Raw genomic sequence first — 24361 nt, forward strand, 5'->3', positions numbered from 1 at the left:
CACGGAGACTGCACACTGGCCACTAGAGAGGGGGGAACACACAGAGAGTGCACAGTGGCCACTAGAGAGGGGGGGAACACACAGAGACTGCACACTGGCCACTAGAGAGGGGGTGGAACACACAGAGACTGCACAATGACCACTAGAGAGGGGGGAACACACAGAGACTGCACACTGGCCACTAGAGAGGGGGGAACAAACAGAGACTGCACACTGGCCACTAGAGAGGGGGGGGGCACACAGAGACTGCACACTGGCCACTAGAGAGGGGGGAACAAACAGAGACTGCACACTGGCCACTAGAGAGGGGGGGGACACACAGAGACTGCACCCTGGCCACTAGAGAGGGGGGAACACACAGAGACTGCACACAGGCCACTAGAGAGGGGGGAACACATGAAGACTGCAACCTGACCACTAGAGAGGAGGGGAACACACGGAGGCTGCACATTGGCCACTAGAGAGGTGGGAACACACAGAGACTGCACACTGGCCACTACAGAGGGGGGAACAAACAGAGACTGCACATTGGCCACTAGAGAGGGGGGGAACACACGGAGACTGCACACTGGCCACTAGAGAGGGGGGAACACACGGAGACTGCACACTGGCCACTAGAGAGGGGGGGAACACACTGAGACTGCACACTGCCCACTAGAGAGGGGGGAACAAACAGAGACTGCACACTGGCCACTAGAGAGGAGGGAACACACGGAGACTGCACACTGGCCACTAGAGAGGAGGGAACTCACGGAGACTGCACACTGGCCACTAGAGAGGGGGGAACACACAGAGACTGCACACTGGCCACTAGAGAGGGGGGAACAAACAGAGACTGCACACTGGCCACTAGAGAGGGGGGGGGACACACAGAGACTGCACACTGGCCACTAGAGAGGGGGGAACACACAGAGACTGCACACAGGCCACTAGAGAGGGGGGAACACATGAAGACTGCAACCTGACCACTAGAGAGGAGGGGAACACACGGAGGCTGCACATTGGCCACTAGAGAGGGGGGAACAAACAGAGACTGCACACTGGCCACTACAGAGGGGGGAACACACAGAGACTGCACACTGGCCACTAGAGAGGGGGGAACACACGGAGACTGCACACTGGCCACTAGAGAGGGGGGGAACACACGGAGACTGCACATTGACCACTAGAGAGGGGGGAACACACGGAGACTGCACACTGGCCACAAGAGAGGGGGGGAACACACTGAGACTGCACACTGCCCACTAGAGAGGGGGGAAAAAACAGAGACTGCACACTGGCCATTAGAGAGGAGGGAACACACGGAGACTGCACACTGGCCACTAGAGAGGAGGGAACATACGGAGACTGCAAACTGACTACTAGAGAGGAGGGAACACACGGAGACTGCACACTTGCCACTAGAGAGGGTGAACACACAGAGACTGCACACTGCCCACTAGAGAGGGGGTACACACAGAGACTGCACACTAGCGACTAGAGAGGGGGGAACACACAGAGACTGCACACTGGCCACTAGAGAGGGGGGAACACACAGAGACTGCACACTGACCACTAGAGAGGGGAGTACACACAGAGACTGCACACTGGCCACTAGAGAGGGGGGAACACACAGAGACTGCACACTGACCACTAGAGAGGGGGGAACACACGGAGACTGCACACTGGCCACTAGAGAGGAGGAAACACACGGAGACTGCACACTGGCCATTAGAGAGGGGGGGAACACAGGGAGACTGCACACTGGCCACTAGAGTGGAGGGAACACAAGGAGACTGCACACTGACCACTACAGAGGAGGGAACACACGGAGACTGCACACTGGCCACTAGAGAGGGGGGGAACACACGGAGACTGCACACTGGCTACTAGAGAGGAGGGAACACACGGAGACTGCACACTGGCCACTAGAGAGGGGGGGAACACACAGAGACTGCACACTGACTACTAGAGAGGGGGGTACATACGGAGACTGCACACTGGCCACTAGAGAGGAGGGAACACACAGAGACTGCACACTGGCCACTAGAGAGGAGGGGAACACACAAAGACTGCACACTGGCCACTAGAGAGGAGGGGAACACACGGAGACTGCACACTGGCCACTACAGAGGGGAGCACACGAAGACTGCACACTGACCACTAGAGAGGGGGGAACACACGGAGACTGCACACTGGCCACTAGAGAGGAGGGAACACACGGAGACAGCACACTGGCCACTAGAGAGGGGGGGAACACACGGAGACTGCACACTGGCCACTAGAGAGGAGAAAACACACGGAGACTGCACACTGGCCACTAGAGAGGAGGGAACACACGGAGACTGCACACTGGCCACTAGAGTGGAGGGAACACATGGAGACTGCACACTGGCCACTAGAGTGGAGTGAACACACGGAGACTGCACACTGGCCACTAGAGAGGAGGGAACACACGGAGACAGCACACTGGCCACTAGAGAGGGGGGGAACACACGGAGACTGCATACTGGCCACTAGAGAGGAGGGAACACACGGAGACTGCACACTGACCACTAGAGAAGAGGGAACACACGGAGACTGCACACTGGCCAATAGAGAGGGGGGGGTACACACGGAGACTGCACACTGGCTACTAGAGAGGAGGGAACACACAGAGACTGCACACTGGCTACTAGAGAGGAGGGAACACACAGAGACTGCACACTGGCCACTAGAGAGGGGGGAAACACACAGAGACTGCACACTGACTACTAGAGATGGGGGTACACACGGAGACTGCACACTGGCCACTAGAGAGGGGGGAACACACAGAGACTGCACACTGGCCACTAGAGAGGAGGGGAACACACAGAGACTGCACACTGACTACTAGAGAGGGGGGTACACACGGAGAATGCACACTGGCCACTACAGAGGGGAGCACACGGAGACTGCACACTGACCACTAGAGAGGGGGGCACACAAGGAGACTGCACACGGGCCACTAGAGAGGGGGAAACACACAGAGAGTGCACACTGACCAATAGAGAGGGGGGTACACACGGAGACTGCACACTGGCCACTAGAGAGGGGGGAACACACAGAGAGTGCACAGTGGCCACTAGAGAGGGGGGGAACACACAGAGACTGCACACTGGCCACTAGAGAGGGGGTGGAACACACAGAGACTGCACAATGACCACTAGAGAGGGGGGAACACACAGAGACTGCACACTGGCCACTAGAGAGGGGGGAACAAACAGAGACTGCACACTGGCCACTAGAGAGGGGGGGGGCACACAGAGACTGCACACTGGCCACTAGAGAGGGGGGAACAAACAGAGACTGCACACTGGCCACTAGAGAGGGGGGGGACACACAGAGACTGCACCCTGGCCACTAGAGAGGGGGGAACACACAGAGACTGCACACAGGCCACTAGAGAGGGGGGAACACATGAAGACTGCAACCTGACCACTAGAGAGGAGGGGAACACACGGAGGCTGCACATTGGCCACTAGAGAGGTGGGAACACACAGAGACTGCACACTGGCCACTACAGAGGGGGGAACAAACAGAGACTGCACATTGGCCACTAGAGAGGGGGGGAACACACGGAGACTGCACACTGGCCACTAGAGAGGGGGGAACACACGGAGACTGCACACTGGCCACTAGAGAGGGGGGGAACACACTGAGACTGCACACTGCCCACTAGAGAGGGGGGAACAAACAGAGACTGCACACTGGCCACTAGAGAGGAGGGAACACACGGAGACTGCACACTGGCCACTAGAGAGGAGGGAACTCACGGAGACTGCACACTGGCCACTAGAGAGGGGGGAACACACAGAGACTGCACACTGGCCACTAGAGAGGGGGGAACAAACAGAGACTGCACACTGGCCACTAGAGAGGGGGGGGACACACAGAGACTGCACACTGGCCACTAGAGAGGGGGTGGAACACACAGAGACTGCACAATGACCACTAGAGAGGGGGGAACACACAGAGACTGCACACTGGCCACTAGAGAGGGGGGAACAAACAGAGACTGCACACTGGCCACTAGAGAGGGGGGGGGCACACAGAGACTGCACACTGGCCACTAGAGAGGGGGGAACAAACAGAGACTGCACACTGGCCACTAGAGAGGGGGGGGACACACAGAGACTGCACCCTGGCCACTAGAGAGGGGGGAACACACAGAGACTGCACACAGGCCACTAGAGAGGGGGGAACACATGAAGACTGCAACCTGACCACTAGAGAGGAGGGGAACACACGGAGGCTGCACATTGGCCACTAGAGAGGTGGGAACACACAGAGACTGCACACTGGCCACTACAGAGGGGGGAACAAACAGAGACTGCACACTGGCCACTAGAGAGGGGGGGGACACACAGAGACTGCACCCTGGCCACTAGAGAGGGGGGAACACACAGAGACTGCACACAGGCCACTAGAGAGGGGGGAACACATGAAGACTGCAACCTGACCACTAGAGAGGGGGGAACAAACAGAGACTGCACACTGGCCACTAGAGAGGAGGGAACACACGGAGACTGCACACTGGCCACTAGAGAGGAGGGAACTCACGGAGACTGCACATTGGCCACTAGAGAGGGGGGGAACACACGGAGACTGCACACTGGCCACTAGAGAGGGGGGAACACACGGAGACTGCACACTGGCCACTAGAGAGGGGGGGAACACACTGAGACTGCACACTGCCCACTAGAGAGGGGGGAACAAACAGAGACTGCACACTGGCCACTAGAGAGGAGAGAACACACGGAGACTGCACACTGGCCACTAGAGAGGAGGGAACTCACAGAGACTGCACTCTGGCCACTAGAGAGGGGGGAACACACGGAGACTGCACACTGGCCACTAGAGAGGGGGGGAACACACGGAGACTGCACATTGACCACTAGAGAGGGGGGAACACACGGAGACTGCACACTGGCCACAAGAGAGGGGGGGAACACACTGAGACTGCACACTGCCCACTAGAGAGGGGGGAAAAAACAGAGACTGCACACTGGCCATTAGAGAGGAGGGAACACACGGAGACTGCACACTGGCCACTAGAGAGGAGGAAACACACGGAGACTGCACACTGGCCAGTAGAGAGGAGGGAACACACGGAGACTGCACACTGGCCACTAGAGAGGAGGGAACACACGGAGAGTGCACACTGGCCACTAGAGAGGAGGGAACACACGGAGACTGCACACTGGCCACTAGAGAGGGGGGAACACACGGAGATTGCACACTGGCCACTAGAGAGGGGGGAACACACGGAGACTGCACACTGGCCACTAGAGAGGAGGGAACACACGGAGACTGCACATTGACCACTAGAGAGGGGGGGAACACACGGAGACTGCACATTGACCACTAGAGAGGGGGGAACACATGGAGACTGCACACTGGCCACTAGAGAGGAGGGAACACACGGAGACTGCACACTGGCCACAAGAGAGTTGGGGAACACACTGAGACTGCACACTGCCCACTAGAGAGGGGGGAACAAACAGAGACTGCACACTGGCCACTAGAGAGGAGGGAACACACGGAGACTGCACACTGGCCACTAGAGAGGAGGGAACACACGGAGACTGCACACTGGCCACTAGAGAGGAGGGAACACACGGAGACTGCAAACTGACTACTAGAGAGGAGGGAACACACGGAGACTGCACACTGCCCACTAGAGAGGGAGGGAACACACAGAGACTGCACACTTGCCACTAGAGAGGGGGGAACACATGGAGACTGCACATTGACAACTAGAGAGGGGGGAACACATGGAGACTGCACACTGGCCACTAGACAGGAGGGAACACACGGAGACTGCACACTGGCCACTAGAGGGGATGTAACACACGGAGACTGCACACTGACCACTAGAGAGGAGGGAACACACAGAGACAGCACACTGGCCATTAGAGAGGGGGGGAACACACGGAGACTGCACACTGGCCACTAGAGTGGAGGGAACACAAGGAGACTGCACACTGACCACTACAGAGGAGGGAACACACGGAGACTGCACACTGGCCACTAGAGAGGGGGGGGGGACACACGGAGACTACACACTGGCTACTAGAGAGGAGGGAACACACGGAGACTGCACACTGGCCACTAGAGAGGGGGGGAACACACAGAGTCTGCACACTGACTACTAGAGAGGGGGGTACATACGGAGACTGCACACTGGCCACTAGAGAGGAGGGAACACACAGAGACTGCACACTGGCCACTAGAGAGGAGGGGAACACACAAAGACTGCACACTGGCCACTAGAGAGGAGGGGAACACACGGAGACTGCACACTGGCCACTACAGAGGGGAGCACACGAAGACTGCACACTGACCACTAGAGAGGGGGGAACACACGGAGACTGCACACTGGCCACTAGAGAGGAGGGAACACAAGGAGACAGCACACTGGCCACTAGAGAGGGGGGGAACACACGGAGACTGCACACTGGCCACTAGAGAGGAGAAAACACACGGAGACTGCACACTGGCCACTAGAGAGGAGGGAACACACGGAGACTGCACACTGGCCACTAGAGTGGAGGGAACACATGGAGACTGCACAATGGCCACTAGAGTGGAGTGAACACACGGAGACTGCACACTGGCCACTAGAGAGGAGGGAACACACGGAGACAGCACACTGGCCACTAGAGAGGGGGGGAACACACGGAGACTGCATACTGGCCACTAGAGAGGAGGGAACACACGGAGACTGCACACTGACCACTAGAGAAGAGGGAACACACGGAGACTGCACATTAGCCAATAGAGAGGGGGGGTACACACTGAGACTGCACACTGGCTACTAGAGAGGAGGGAACACACAGAGACTGCACACTGGCCACTAGAGAGGGGGGAAACACACAGAGACTGCACACTGACTACTAGAGATGGGGGTACACACGGAGACTGCACACTGGCCACTAGAGAGGAGGGAACACACAGAGACTGCACACTGGCCACTAGAGAGGAGGGGAACACACAGAGACTGCACACTGACTACTAGAGAGGGGGGTACACACGGAGACTGCACACTGGCCACTACAGAGGGGAGCACACGGAGACTGCACACTGACCACTAGAGAGGGGGGCACACACGGAGACTGCACACTGGCCACTAGAGAGGGGGGAACACACAGAGAGTGCACACTGACCAATAGAGAGGGGGTTACACACGGAGACTGCACACTGGCCACTAGAGAGGGGGGAACACACAGAGAGTGCACAGTGGCCACTAGAGAGGGGGGGAACACACAGAGACTGCACACTGGCCACTAGAGAGGGGGTGGAACACACAGAGACTGCACAATGACCACTAGAGAGGGGGGAACACACAGAGACTGCACACTGGCCACTACAGAGGGGGGAACAAACAGAGACTGCACACTGGCCACTAGAGAGGGGGGGAACACACGGAGACTGCACACTGGCCACTAGAGAGGGGGGAACACACGGAGACTGCACACTGGCCACTAGAGAGGGGGGGAACACACTGAGACTGCACACTGCCCACTAGAGAGGGGGGAACAAACAGAGACTGCACACTGGCCACTAGAGAGGAGGGAACACACGGAGACTGCACACTGGCCACTAGAGAGGAGGGAACTCACGGAGACTGCACACTGGCCACTAGAGAGGAGGGAACACACGGAGACTGCAAACTGACTACTAGAGAGGAGGGAACACACGGAGACTGCACACTTGCCACTAGAGAGGGGGGAACACACGGAGACTGCACACTGCCCACTAGAGAGGGGGTACACACAGAGACTGCACACTAGCGACTAGAGAGGGGGGAACACACAGAGACTGCACACTGGCCACTAGAGAGGGGGGAACACACAGAGACTGCACACTGACCACTAGAGAGGGGAGTACACACAGAGACTGCACACTGGCCACTAGAGAGGGGGGAACACACAGAGACTGCACACTGACCACTAGAGAGGGGAGTACACACAGAGACTGCACACTGGCCACTAGAGAGGAGGGAACACACGGAGACTGCACACTGGCCACTAGAGAGGAGGAAACACACGGAGACTGCACACTGGCCAGTAGAGAGGAGGGAACACACGGAGACTGCACACTGGCCACTAGAGAGGAGGGAACACACGGAGAGTGCACACTGGCCACTAGAGAGGAGGGAACACACGGAGACTGCACACTGGCCACTAGAGAGGGGGGAACACACGGAGATTGCACACTGGCCACTAGAGAGGGGGGAACACACGGAGACTGCACACTGGCCACTAGAGAGCGGGGGAACACACGGAGACTGCACATTGACCACTAGAGAGGGGGGAACACATGGAGACTGCACACTGGCCACTAGAGAGGAGGGAACACACGGAGACTGCACACTGGCCACAAGAGAGGGGGGGAACACACTGAGACTGCACACTGCCCACTAGAGAGGGGGAAACAAACAGAGACTGCACACTGGCCACTAGAGAGGAGGGAACACACGGAGACTGCACACTGGCCACTAGAGAGGAGGGAACACACGGAGACTGCACACTGGCCACTAGAGAGGAGGGAACACACGGAGACTGCAAACTGGCTACTAGAGAGGAGGGAACACACGGAGACTGCACACTGCCCACTAGAGAGGGAGGGAACACACAGAGACTGCACACTTGCCACTAGAGAGGGGGGAACACATGGAGACTGCACATTGACAACTAGAGAGGGGGGAACACATGGAGACTGCACACTGGCCACTAGAGAGGAGGGAACACACGGAGACTGCACACTGGCCACTAGAGGGGATGTAACACACGGAGACTGCACACTGACCACTAGAGAGGAGGGAACACACAGAGACAGCACACTGGCCATTAGAGAGGGGGGGAACACACGGAGACTGCACACTGGCCACTAGAGTGGAGGGAACACAAGGAGACTGCACACTGACCACTACAGAGGAGGGAACACACGGAGACTGCACACTGGCCACTAGAGAGGGGGGGGGGAACACACGGAGACTGCACACTGGCTACTAGAGAGGAGGGAACACACGGAGACTGCACACTGGCCACTAGAGAGGGGGGAACACACAGAGACTGCACACTGACTACTAGAGAGGGGGGTACATACGGAGACTTCACACTGGCCACTAGAGAGGAGGGAACACACAGAGACTGCACACTGGCCACTAGAGAGGAGGGGAACACACAAAGACTGCACACTGGCCACTAGAGAGGAGGGGAACACACGGAGACTGCACACTGGCCACTACAGAGGGGAGCACACGAAGACTGCACACTGACCACTAGAGAGGGGGGAACACACAGAGACTGCACACTGGCCACTAGAGAGGAGGGAACACAAGGAGACAGCACACTGGCCACTAGAGAGGGGGGGAACACACGGAGACTGCACACTGGCCACTAGAGAGGAGAAAACACACGGAGACTGCACACTGGCCACTAGAGAGGAGGGAACACACGGAGACTGCACACTGGCCACTAGAGTGGAGGGAACACATGGAGACTGCACACTGGCCACTAGAGTGGAGTGAACACACGGAGACTGCACACTGACAACTAGAGTGGAGGGAACACATGGAGACTGCACACTGGCCACTAGAGTGGAGTGAACACACGGAGACTGCACACTGGCCACTAGAGAGGAGGGAACACACGGAGACAGCACACTGGCCACTAGAGAGGGGGGGAACACACGGAGACTGCATACTGGCCACTAGAGAGGAGGGAACACACGGAGACTGCACACTGACCACTAGAGAAGAGGGAACACACGGAGACTGCACACTGGCCAATAGAGAGGGGGGGTACACACTGAGACTGCACACTGGCTACTAGAGAGGAGGGAACACACAGAGACTGCACACTGGCTACTAGAGAGGAGGGAACACACAGAGACTGCACACTGGCCACTAGAGAGGGGGGAAACACACAGAGACTGCACACTGACTACTAGAGATGGGGGTACACACGGAGACTGCACACTGGCCACTAGAGAGGAGGGAACACACAGAGACTGCACACTGGCCACTAGAGAGGAGGGGAACACACAGAGACTGCACACTGACTACTAGAGAGGGGTGTACACACGGAGACTGCACACTGGCCACTACAGAGGGGAGCACACGGAGACTGCACACTGACCACTAGAGAGGGGGGCACACACGGAGACTGCACACTGGCCACTAGAGAGGGGGGAACACACAGAGAGTGCACACTGACCAATAGAGAGGGGGGAACACACAGAGAGTGCACAGTGGCCACTAGAGAGGGGGGAACACACAGAGAGTGCAAAGTGGCCACTAGAGAGTGGGGGAACACACAGAGACTGCACACTGGCCACTAGAGAGGGGGTGGAACACACAGAGACTGCACAATGACCACTAGAGAGGGGGGAACACACAGAGACTGCACACTGGCCACTAGAGAGGGGGGAACAAACAGAGACTGCACACTGGCCACTAGAGAGGGGGGGGGGGACACACAGAGACTGCACACTGGCCACTAGAGAGGGGGGAACACACAGAGACTGCACACAGGCCACTAGAGAGGGGGGAACACATGAAGACTGCAACCTGACCACTAGAGAGGAGGGGAACACACAGAGACTGCACACTGGCCACTACAGAGGGGGAAACACACGGAGACTGCACACTGGCCACTAGAGAGGGGGGAACACACGGAGACTGCACACTGGCCACTAGAGAGGGGGGGAACACACGGAGACTGCACATTGACCACTAGAGAGGGGGGAACACACGGAGACTGCACACTGACCACTAGAGAGGGGGGAACAAACAGAGACTGCACACTGGCCACTAGAGAGGAGGGAACACACGGAGACTGCACACTGGCCACTAGAGAGGAGGGAACACACAGAGACTGCACACTAGTCACTAGAGAGGAGGGAACACACGGAGACTGCACACTGGCCACTAGAGAGGAGGGAACACACGGAGACTGCAAACTGACTACTAGAGAGGAGGGAACACACGGAGACTGCACACTTGAAACTAGAGAGTGAGGGAACACACTGAGACTGCACACTGACCACTAGAGAGGGGAGTACACACAGAGACTGCACACTGCCCACTAGAGAGGGAAAGAACACACAGAGACTGCACACTTGCCACTAGAGAGGGGGGAACACACAGAGACTGCACACTGCCCACTAGAGAGGGGGGAACACACAGAGACTGCACACTAGCGACTAGAGAGGGGGGAACACACAGAGACTGCACACTGGCCACTAGAGAGGGGGGAACACACAGAGACTGCACACTGACCACTAGAGAGGGGAGTACACACAGAGACTGCACACTGGCCACTAGAGAGGGGGGAACACACAGAGACTGCACACTGACCACTAGAGAGGGGAGTACACACAGAGACTGCACACTGGCCACTAGAGAGGAGGGAACACACGGAGACTGCACACTGGCCACTAGAGAGGAGGAAACACACGGAGACTGCACACAGGCCAGTAGAGAGGAGGGAACACACGGAGACTGCACACTGGCCACTAGAGAGGAGGGAACACACGGAGACTGCACACTGGCCACTAGAGGGGATGTAACACACGGAGACTGCACACTGACCACTAGAGAGGAGGGAACACACAGAGACTGCACACTGGTCACTAGAGGGGATGTAACACACAGAGACTGCACACTGACCACTAGAGAGGGGAGTACACACAGAGACTGCACACTGGCCACTAGAGAGGAGGGAACACACGGAGACTGCACACTGGCCACTAGAGAGGAGGAAACACATGGAGACTGCACATTGACAACTAGAGAGGGGGGAACACATGGAGACTGCACACTGGCCACTAGAGAGGAGGGAACACACGGAGACTGCACACTGGCCACTAGAGGGGATGTAACACACGGAGACTGCACACTGACCACTAGAGAGGAGGGAACACACAGAGACAGCACACTGGCCATTAGAGAGGGGGGGAACACACGGAGACTGCCCACTGGCCACTAGAGTGGAGGGAACACAAGGAGACTGCACACTGACCACTACAGAGGAGGGAACACACGGAGACTGCACACTGGCCACTAGAGAGGGGGGGGGAACACACGGAGACTGCACACTGGCTACTAGAGAGGAGGGAACACACGGAGACTGCACACTGGCCACTAGAGAGGGGGGGAACACACAGAGACTGCACACTGACTACTAGAGAGGGGGGTACATACGGAGACTGCACACTGGCCACTAGAGAGGAGGGAACACACAGAGACTGCACACTGGCCACTAGAGAGGAGCGGAACACACAAAGACTGCACACTGGCCACTAGAGAGGAGGGGAACACACGGAGACTGCACACTGGCCACTACAGAGGGGAGCACACGAAGACTGCACACTGACCACTAGAGAGGGGGGAACACACGGAGACTGCACACTGGCCACTAGAGAGGAGGGAATACAAGGAGACAGCACACTGGCCACTAGAGAGGGGGGGAACACACGGAGACTGCACACTGGCCACTAGAGAGGAGAAAACACACGGAGACTGCACACTGGCCACTAGAGAGGAGGGAACACACGGAGACTGCACACTGGCCACTAGAGTGGAGGGAACACATGGAGACTGCACACTGGCCACTAGAGTGGAGTGAACACACGGAGACTGCACACTGGCCACTAGAGAGGAGGGAACACACGGAGACAGCACACTGGCCACTAGAGAGGGGGGGAACACACGGAGACTGCATACTGGCCACTAGAGAGGAGGGAACACACGGAGACTGCACACTGACCACTAGAGAAGAGGGAACACACGGAGACTGCACACTGGCCAATAGAGAGGGGGGGTACACACGGAGACTGCACACTGGCTACTAGAGAGGAGGGAACACACAGAGACTGCACACTGGCCACTAGAGAGGGGGGAAACACACAGAGACTGCACACTGACTACTAGAGATGGGGGTACACACGGAGACTGCACACTGGCCACTAGAGAGGAGGGAACACACAGAGACTGCACACTGGCCACTAGAGAGGAGGGGAACACACAGAGACTGCACACTGACTACTAGAGAGGGGGGTACACACGGAGACTGCACACTGGCCACTACAGAGGGGAGTGCACGGAGACTGCACACTGACCACTAGAGAGGGGGGCACACACGGAGACTGCACACGGGCCACTAGAGAGGGGGGAACACACAGAGACAGTGCACACTGACCACTATAGAGGGTGGTACACATGCAGACTGCACACTGGCCACTAGAGAGGGGGGAACACACAGAGAATGCACAGTGGCCACTAGAGAGGGGGGGAACACACAGAGACTGCACACTGGCCACTAGAGAGGGGGTGGAACACACAGAGACTGCACAATGACCACTAGAGAGGGGGGAACACACAGAGACTGCACACTGGCCACTAGAGAGGGGGGAACAAACAGAGACTGCACACTGGCCACTAGAGAGGGGGGGGGACACACAGAGACTGCACACTGGCCACTAGAGAGGGGGGAACAAACAGAGACTGCACACTGGCCACTAGAGAGGGGGGGGACACACTGAGACTGCACACTGGCTACTAGAGAGGAGGGAACACACAGAGACTGCACACTGGCCACTAGAGAGGGGGGAAACACACAGAGACTGCACACTGACTACTAGAGATGGGGGTACACACGGAGACTGCACACTGGCCACTAGAGAGGAGGGAACACACAGAGACTGCACACTGGCCACTAGAGAGGAGGGGAACACACAGAGACTGCACACTGACTACTAGAGAGGGGGGTACACACGGAGACTGCACACTGGCCACTACAGAGGGGAGCACACGGAGACTGCACACTGACCACTAGAGAGGGGGGCACACACGGAGACTGCACACTGGCCACTAGAGAGGGGGGAACACACAGAGAGTGCACACTGACCAATAGAGAGGGGGTTACACACGGAGACTGCACACTGGCCACTAGAGAGGGGGGAACACACAGAGAGTGCACAGTGGCCACTAGAGAGGGGGGGAACACACAGAGACTGCACACTGGCCACTAGAGAGGGGGTGGAACACACAGAGACTGCACAATGACCACTAGAGAGGGGGGAACACACAGAGACTGCACACTGGCCACTACAGAGGGGGGAACAAACAGAGACTGCACACTGGCCACTAGAGAGGGGGGGAACACACGGAGACTGCACACTGGCCACTAGAGAGGGGGGAACACACGGAGACTGCACACTGGCCACTAGAGAGGGGGGGAACACACTGAGACTGCACACTGCCCACTAGAGAGGGGGGAACAAACAGAGACTGCACACTGGCCACTAGAGAGGAGGGAACACACGGAGACTGCACACTGGCCACTAGAGAGGAGGGAACTCACGGAGACTGCACACTGGCCACTAGAGAGGAGGGAACACACGGAGACTGCAAACTGACTACTAGAGAGGAGGGAACACACGGAGACTGCACACTTGCCACTAGAGAGGGGGGAACACACAGAGACTGCACACTGCCCACTAGAGAGGGGGTACACACAGAGACTGCACACTAGCGACTAGAGAGGGGGGAACACACAGAGACTGCACACTGGCCACTAGAGAGGGGGGAACACACAGAGACTGCACACTGACCACTAGAGAGGGGAGTACACACAGAGACTGCACACTGGCCACTAGAGAGGGGGGAACACACAGAGACTGCACACTGACCACTAGAGAGGGGAGTACACACAGAGACTGCACACTGGCCACTAGAGAGGAGGGAACACACGGAGACTGCACACTGGCCACTAGAGAGGAGGAAACACACGGAGACTGCACACTGGCCAGTAGAGAGGAGGGAACACACGGAGACTGCACACTGGCCACTAGAGAGGAGGGAACACACGGAGAGTGCACACTGGCCACTAGAGAGGAGGGAACACACGGAGACTGCACACTGGCCACTAGAGAGGGGGGAACACACGGAGATTGCACACTGGCCACTAGAGAGGGGGGAACACACGGAGACTGCACACTGGCCACTAGAGAGCGGGGGAACACACGGAGACTGCACATTGACCACTAGAGAGGGGGGAACACATGGAGACTGCACACTGGCCACTAGAGAGGAGGGAACACACGGAGACTGCACACTGGCCACAAGAGAGGGGGGGAACACACTGAGACTGCACACTGCCCACTAGAGAGGGGGAAACAAACAGAGACTGCACACTGGCCACTAGAGAGGAGGGAACACACGGAGACTGCACACTGGCCACTAGAGAGGAGGGAACACACGGAGACTGCACACTGGCCACTAGAGAGGAGGGAACACACGGAGACTGCAAACTGGCTACTAGAGAGGAGGGAACACACGGAGACTGCACACTGCCCACTAGAGAGGGAGGGAACACACAGAGACTGCACACTTGCCACTAGAGAGGGGGGAACACATGGAGACTGCACATTGACAACTAGAGAGGGGGGAACACATGGAGACTGCACACTGGCCACTAGAGAGGAGGGAACACACGGAGACTGCACACTGGCCACTAGAGGGGATGTAACACACGGAGACTGCACACTGACCACTAGAGAGGAGGGAACACACAGAGACAGCACACTGGCCATTAGAGAGGGGGGGAACACACGGAGACTGCACACTGGCCACTAGAGTGGAGGGAACACAAGGAGACTGCACACTGACCACTACAGAGGAGGGAACACACGGAGACTGCACACTGGCCACTAGAGAGGGGGGGGGGAACACACGGAGACTGCACACTGGCTACTAGAGAGGAGGGAACACACGGAGACTGCACACTGGCCACTAGAGAGGGGGGAACACACAGAGACTGCACACTGACTACTAGAGAGGGGGGTACATACGGAGACTTCACACTGGCCACTAGAGAGGAGGGAACACACAGAGACTGCACACTGGCCACTAGAGAGGAGGGGAACACACAAAGACTGCACACTGGCCACTAGAGAGGAGGGGAACACACGGAGACTGCACACTGGCCACTACAGAGGGGAGCACACGAAGACTGCACACTGACCACTAGAGAGGGGGGAACACACAGAGACTGCACACTGGCCACTAGAGAGGAGGGAACACAAGGAGACAGCACACTGGCCACTAGAGAGGGGGGGAACACACGGAGACTGCACACTGGCCACTAGAGAGGAGAAAACACACGGAGACTGCACACTGGCCACTAGAGAGGAGGGAACACACGGAGACTGCACACTGGCCACTAGAGTGGAGGGAACACATGGAGACTGCACACTGGCCACTAGAGTGGAGTGAACACACGGAGACTGCACACTGACAACTAGAGTGGAGGGAACACATGGAGACTGCACACTGGCCACTAGAGTGGAGTGAACACACGGAGACTGCACACTGGCCACTAGAGAGGAGGGAACACACGGAGACAGCACACTGGCCACTAGAGAGGGGGGGAACACACGGAGACTGCATACTGGCCACTAGAGAGGAGGGAACACACGGAGACTGCACACTGACCACTAGAGAAGAGGGAACACACGGAGACTGCACACTGGCCAATAGAGAGGGGGGGTACACACTGAGACTGCACACTGGCTACTAGAGAGGAGGGAACACACAGAGACTGCACACTGGCTACTAGAGAGGAGGGAACACACAGAGACTGCACACTGGCCACTAGAGAGGGGGGAAACACACAGAGACTGCACACTGACTACTAGAGATGGGGGTACACACGGAGACTGCACACTGGCCACTAGAGAGGAGGGAACACACAGAGACTGCACACTGGCCACTAGAGAGGAGGGGAACACACAGAGACTGCACACTGACTACTAGAGAGGGGTGTACACACGGAGACTGCACACTGGCCACTACAGAGGGGAGCACACGGAGACTGCACACTGACCACTAGAGAGGGGGGCACACACGGAGACTGCACACTGGCCACTAGAGAGGGGGGAACACACAGAGAGTGCACACTGACCAATAGAGAGGGGGGAACACACAGAGAGTGCACAGTGGCCACTAGAGAGGGGGGAACACACAGAGAGTGCAAAGTGGCCACTAGAGAGTGGGGGAACACACAGAGACTGCACACTGGCCACTAGAGAGGGGGTGGAACACACAGAGACTGCACAATGACCACTAGAGAGGGGGGAACACACAGAGACTGCACACTGGCCACTAGAGAGGGGGGAACAAACAGAGACTGCACACTGGCCACTAGAGAGGGGGGGGGGACACACAGAGACTGCACACTGGCCACTAGAGAGGGGGGAACACACAGAGACTGCACACAGGCCACTAGAGAGGGGGGAACACATGAAGACTGCAACCTGACCACTAGAGAGGAGGGGAACACACAGAGACTGCACACTGGCCACTACAGAGGGGGGAACACACGGAGACTGCACACTGGCCACTAGAGAGGGGGGAACACACGGAGACTGCACACTGGCCACTAGAGAGGGGGGGAACACACGGAGACTGCACATTGACCACTAGAGAGGGGGGAACACACGGAGACTGCACACTGACCACTAGAGAGGGGGGAACAAACAGAGACTGCACACTGGCCACTAGAGAGGAGGGAACACACGGAGACTGCACACTGGCCACTAGAGAGGAGGGAACACACAGAGACTGCACACTAGTCACTAGAGAGGAGGGAACACACGGAGACTGCACACTGGCCACTAGAGAGGAGGGAACACACGGAGACTGCAAACTGACTACTAGAGAGGAGGGAACACACGGAGACTGCACACTTGAAACTAGAGAGTGAGGGAACACACTGAGACTGCACACTGACCACTAGAGAGGGGAGTACACACAGAGACTGCACACTGCCCACTAGAGAGGGAAAGAACACACAGAGACTGCACACTTGCCACTAGAGAGGGGGGAACACACAGAGACTGCACACTGCCCACTAGAGAGGGGGGAACACACAGAGACTGCACACTAGCGACTAGAGAGGGGGGAACACACAGAGACTGCACACTGGCCACTAGAGAGGGGGGAACACACAGAGACTGCACACTGACCACTAGAGAGGGGAGTACACACAGAGACTGCACACTGGCCACTAGAGAGGGGGGAACACACAGAGACTGCACACTGACCACTAGAGAGGGGAGTACACACAGAGACTGCACACTGGCCACTAGAGAGGAGGGAACACACGGAGACTGCACACTGGCCACTAGAGAGGAGGAAACACACGGAGACTGCACACAGGCCAGTAGAGAGGAGGGAACACACGGAGACTGCACACTGGCCACTAGAGAGGAGGGAACACACGGAGACTGCACACTGGCCACTAGAGGGGATGTAACACACGGAGACTGCACACTGACCACTAGAGAGGAGGGAACACACAGAGACTGCACACTGGTCACTAGAGGGGATGTAACACACAGAGACTGCACACTGACCACTAGAGAGGGGAGTACACACAGAGACTGCACACTGGCCACTAGAGAGGAGGGAACACACGGAGACTGCACACTGGCCACTAGAGAGGAGGAAACACATGGAGACTGCACATTGACAACTAGAGAGGGGGGAACACATGGAGACTGCACACTGGCCACTAGAGAGGAGGGAACACACGGAGACTGCACACTGGCCACTAGAGGGGATGTAACACACGGAGACTGCACACTGACCACTAGAGAGGAGGGAACACACAGAGACAGCACACTGGCCATTAGAGAGGGGGGGAACACACGGAGACTGCCCACTGGCCACTAGAGTGGAGGGAACACAAGGAGACTGCACACTGACCACTACAGAGGAGGGAACACACGGAGACTGCACACTGGCCACTAGAGAGGGGGGGGGAACACACGGAGACTGCACACTGGCTACTAGAGAGGAGGGAACACACGGAGACTGCACACTGGCCACTAGAGAGGGGGGGAACACACAGAGACTGCACACTGACTACTAGAGAGGGGGGTACATACGGAGACTGCACACTGGCCACTAGAGAGGAGGGAACACACAGAGACTGCACACTGGCCACTAGAGAGGAGCGGAACACACAAAGACTGCACACTGGCCACTAGAGAGGAGGGGAACACACGGAGACTGCACACTGGCCACTACAGAGGGGAGCACACGAAGACTGCACACTGACCACTAGAGAGGGGGGAACACACGGAGACTGCACACTGGCCACTAGAGAGGAGGGAATACAAGGAGACAGCACACTGGCCACTAGAGAGGGGGGGAACACACGGAGACTGCACACTGGCCACTAGAGAGGAGAAAACACACGGAGACTGCACACTGGCCACTAGAGAGGAGGGAACACACGGAGACTGCACACTGGCCACTAGAGTGGAGGGAACACATGGAGACTGCACACTGGCCACTAGAGTGGAGTGAACACACGGAGACTGCACACTGGCCACTAGAGAGGAGGGAACACACGGAGACAGCACACTGGCCACTAGAGAGGGGGGGAACACACGGAGACTGCATACTGGCCACTAGAGAGGAGGGAACACACGGAGACTGCACACTGACCACTAGAGAAGAGGGAACACACGGAGACTGCACACTGGCCAATAGAGAGGGGGGGTACACACGGAGACTGCACACTGGCTACTAGAGAGGAGGGAACACACAGAGACTGCACACTGGCCACTAGAGAGGGGGGAAACACACAGAGACTGCACACTGACTACTAGAGATGGGGGTACACACGGAGACTGCACACTGGCCACTAGAGAGGAGGGAACACACAGAGACTGCACACTGGCCACTAGAGAGGAGGGGAACACACAGAGACTGCACACTGACTACTAGAGAGGGGGGTACACACGGAGACTGCACACTGGCCACTACAGAGGGGAGTGCACGGAGACTGCACACTGACCACTAGAGAGGGGGGCACACACGGAGACTGCACACGGGCCACTAGAGAGGGGGGAACACACAGAGACAGTGCACACTGACCACTATAGAGGGTGGTACACACGCAGACTGCACACTGGCCACTAGAGAGGGGGGAACACACAGAGAATGCACAGTGGCCACTAGAGAGGGGGGGAACACACATAGACTGCACACTGGCCACTAGAGAGGGGGTGGAACACACAGAGACTGCACAATGACCACTAGAGAGGGGGGAACACACAGAGACTGCACACTGGCCACTAGAGAGGGGGGAACAAACAGAGACTGCACACTGGCCACTAGAGAGGGGGGGGGACACACAGAGACTGCACACTGGCCACTAGAGAGGGGGGAACAAACAGAGACTGCACACTGGCCACTAGAGAGGGGGGGGACACACAGAGACTGCACACTGGCCACTAGAGAGGGGGGAACACACAGAGACTGCACACAGGCCACTAGAGAGGGGGGAAGACATGAAGACTGCAACCTGACCACTAGAGAGGAGGGGAACACCCGGAGGCTGCACATTGGCCACTAGAGAGGGGGGAACACACAGAGACTGCACACTGGCCACTACAGAGGGGGGAACAAACAGAGACTGCACATTGGCCACTAGAGAGGGGGGGAACACACGGAGACTGCACACTGGCCACTAGAGAGGGGGGAACACACGGAGACTGCACACTGGCCACTAGAGAGGGGGGGAACACACTGAGACTGCACACTGCCCACTAGAGAGGGGGGAACAAACAGAGACTGCACACTGGCCACTAGAGAGGAGGGAACACACGGAGACTGCACACTGGCCACTAGAGAGGAGGGAACTCACGGAGACTGCAAACTGACTACTAGAGAGGAGGGAACACACAGAGACTGCACACTGCCCACTAGAGAGGGGGTACACACAGAGACTGCACACTAGCGACTAGAGAGGGGGGAACACACAGAGACTGCACACTGGCCACTAGAGAGGGGGGAACACACAGAGACTGCACACTGACCACTAGAGAGGGGAGTACACACAGAGACTGCACACTGGCCACTAGAGAGGGGGGAACACACAGAGACTGCACACTGGCCACTAGAGACTGCACACTGGCCACTAGAGGGGATGTAACACACGGAGACTGCACACTGACCACTAGAGAGGAGGGAACACACAGAGACAGCACACTGGCCATTAGAGAGGGGGGGAACACACGGAGACTGCACACTGGCCACTAGAGTGGAGGGAACACAAGGAGACTGCACACTGACCACTACAGAGGAGGGAACACACGGAGACTGCACACTGGCCACTAGAGAGGGGGGGGAACACACGGAGACTGCACACTGGCTACTAGAGAGGAGGGAACACACGGAGACTGCACACTGGCCACTAGAGAGGGGGGGAACACACAGAGACTGCACACTGACTACTAGAGAGGGGGGTACATACGGAGACTGCACACTGGCCACTAGAGAGGAGGGAACACACAGAGACTGCACACTGGCCACTAGAGAGGAGGGGAACACACAAAGACTGCACACTGGCCACTAGAGAGGAGGGGAACACACGGAGACTGCACACTGGCCACTACAGAGGGGAGCACACGAAGACTGCACACTGACCACTAGAGAGGGGGGAACACACGGAGACTGCACACTGGCCACTAGAGAGGAGGGAACACAAGGAGACAGCACACTGGCCACTAGAGAGGGGGGGAACACACGGAGACTGCACACTGGCCACTAGAGAGGAGAAAACACACGGAGACTGCACACTGGCCACTACAGAGGGGAGCACACGGAGACTGCACACTGACCACTAGAGAGGGGGGCACACACGGAGACTGCACACGGGCCACTAGAGAGGGGGGAACACACAGAGAGTGCACACTGACCAATAGAGAGGGGGGGACACACGGAGACTGCACACTGGCCACTAGAGAGGGGGGAACACACAGAGAGTGCACAGTGGCCACTAGAGAGGGGGGGAACACACAGAGACTGCACACTGGCCACTAGAGAGGGGGTGGAACACACAGAGACTGCACAATGACCACTAGAGAGGGGGGAACACACAGAGACTGCACACTGGCCACTAGAGAGGGGGGAACAAACAGAGACTGCACACTGGCCACTAGAGAGGGGGGGGACACACAGAGACTGCACACTGGCCACTAGAGAGGGGGGAACAAACAGAGACTGCACACTGGCCACTAGAGAGGGGGGGGGGACACACAGAGACTGCACACTGGCCACTAGAGAGGGGGGAACACACAGAGACTGCACACAGGCCACTAGAGAGGGGGGAACACATGAAGACTGCAACCTGACCACTAGAGAGGAGGGGAACACCCGGAGGCTGCACATTGGCCACTAGAGAGGGGGGAACACACAGAGACTGCACACTGGCCACTACAGAGGGGGGAACAAACAGAGACTGCACATTGGCCACTAGAGAGGGGGGGAACACACGGAGACTGCACACTGGCCACTAGAGAGGGGGGAACACACGGAGACTGCACACTGGCCACTAGAGAGGGGGGGAACACACTGAGACTGCACACTGCCCACTAGAGAGGGGGGAACAAACAGAGACTGCACACTGGCCACTAGAGAGGAGGGAACACACGGAGACTGCACACTGGCCACTAGAGAGGAGGGAACTCACGGAGACTGCACACTGGCCACTAGAGAGGAGGGAACACAAGGAGACAGCACACTGGCCACTAGAGAGGGGGGGAACACACGGAGACTGCACACTGGCCACTAGAGAGGAGAAAACACACGGAGACTGCACACTGGCCACTAGAGTGGAGGGAACACATGGAGACTGCACACTGGCCACTAGAGTGGAGTGAACACACGGAGACTGCACACTGGCCACTAGAGAGGAGGGAACACACGGAGACAGCACACTGGCCACTAGAGAGGGGGGGAACACTCGGAGACTGCATACTGGCCACTAGAGAGGAGGGAACACACGGAGACTGCACACTGACCACTAGAGAAGAGGGAACACACGGAGACTGCACACTGGCCAATAGAGAGGGGGGGTACACACTGAGACTGCACACTGGCTACTAGAGAGGAGGGAACACACAGAGACTGCACACTGGCTACTAGAGAGGAGGGAACACACAGAGACTGCACACTGGTCAGTAGAGAGGGGGGAAACACACAGAGACTGCACACTGACTACTAGAGATGGGGGTACACACGGAGACTGCACACTGGCCACTTGAGAGGAGGGAACACACAGAGACTGCACACTGGCCACTAGAGAGGAGGGGAACACACAGAGACTGCACACTGACTACTAGAGAGGGGGGTACACACGGAGACTGCACACTGGCCACTACAGAGGGGAGCACACGGAGACTGCACACTGACCACTAGAGAGGGGGGCACACACGGAGACTGCACACTGGCCACTAGAGAGGGGGGAACACACAGAGAGTGCACACTGACCAATAGAGAGGGGGGAACACACAGAGAGTGCACAGTGGCCACTAGAGAGGGGGGAACACACAGAGAGTGCACAGTGGCCACTAGAGAGGGGGGGAACACACAGAGACTGCACACTGGCCACTAGAGAGGGGGTGGAACACACAGAGACTGCACAATGACCACTAGAGAGGGGGGAACACACAGAGACTGCACACTGGCCACTAGAGAGGGGGGAACAAACAGAGACTGCACACAGGCCACTAGAGAGGGGGGAACACATGAAGACTGCAACCTGACCACTAGAGAGGAGGGGAACACACGGAGGCTGCACATTGGCCACTAGAGAGGGGGGAACACACAGAGACTGCACACTGGCCACTACAGAGGGGGGAACACATGGAGACTGCAAACTGGCCACTAGAGAGGGGGGAACACACGGAGACTGCACACTGGCCACTAGAGAGGGGGGGAACACACGGAGACTGCACATTGACCACTAGAGAGGGGGGAAAAAACGGAGACTGCACACTGGCCACTAGAGAGGAGGGAACACACGGAGACTGCAAACTGGCCACTAGAGAGGGGGGAACACACGGAGACTGCACACTGGCCACAAGAGAGGGGCGGAACACACTGAGACTGCACACTGCCCACTAGAGAGGGGGGAACAAACAGAGACTGCACACTGGCCACTATAGAGGAGGGAACACACGGAGACTGCACACTGGCCACTAGAGAGGAGGGAACACACAGAGACTGCACACTAGTCACTAGAGAGGAGGGAACACACGGAGACTGCACACTGGCCACTAGAGAGGAGGGAACACACGGAGACTGCAAACTGACTACTAGAGAGGAGGGAACACACGGAGACTGCACACTTGCCACTAGAGAGGGAGGGAACACACTGAGACTGCACACTGACCACTAGAGAGGGGAGTACACACAGAGACTGCACACTGCCCACTAGAGAGGGAGGGAACACACAGAGACTGCACACTTGCCACTAGAGAGGGGTGAACACAC

This window comes from Taudactylus pleione, unplaced genomic scaffold (genome assembly GCF_031769625.1).
Source record: "Taudactylus pleione unplaced genomic scaffold, aTauple2 ptg000843l, whole genome shotgun sequence".
NCBI classification, from domain to species: Eukaryota; Metazoa; Chordata; class Amphibia; order Anura; family Myobatrachidae; genus Taudactylus; species Taudactylus pleione.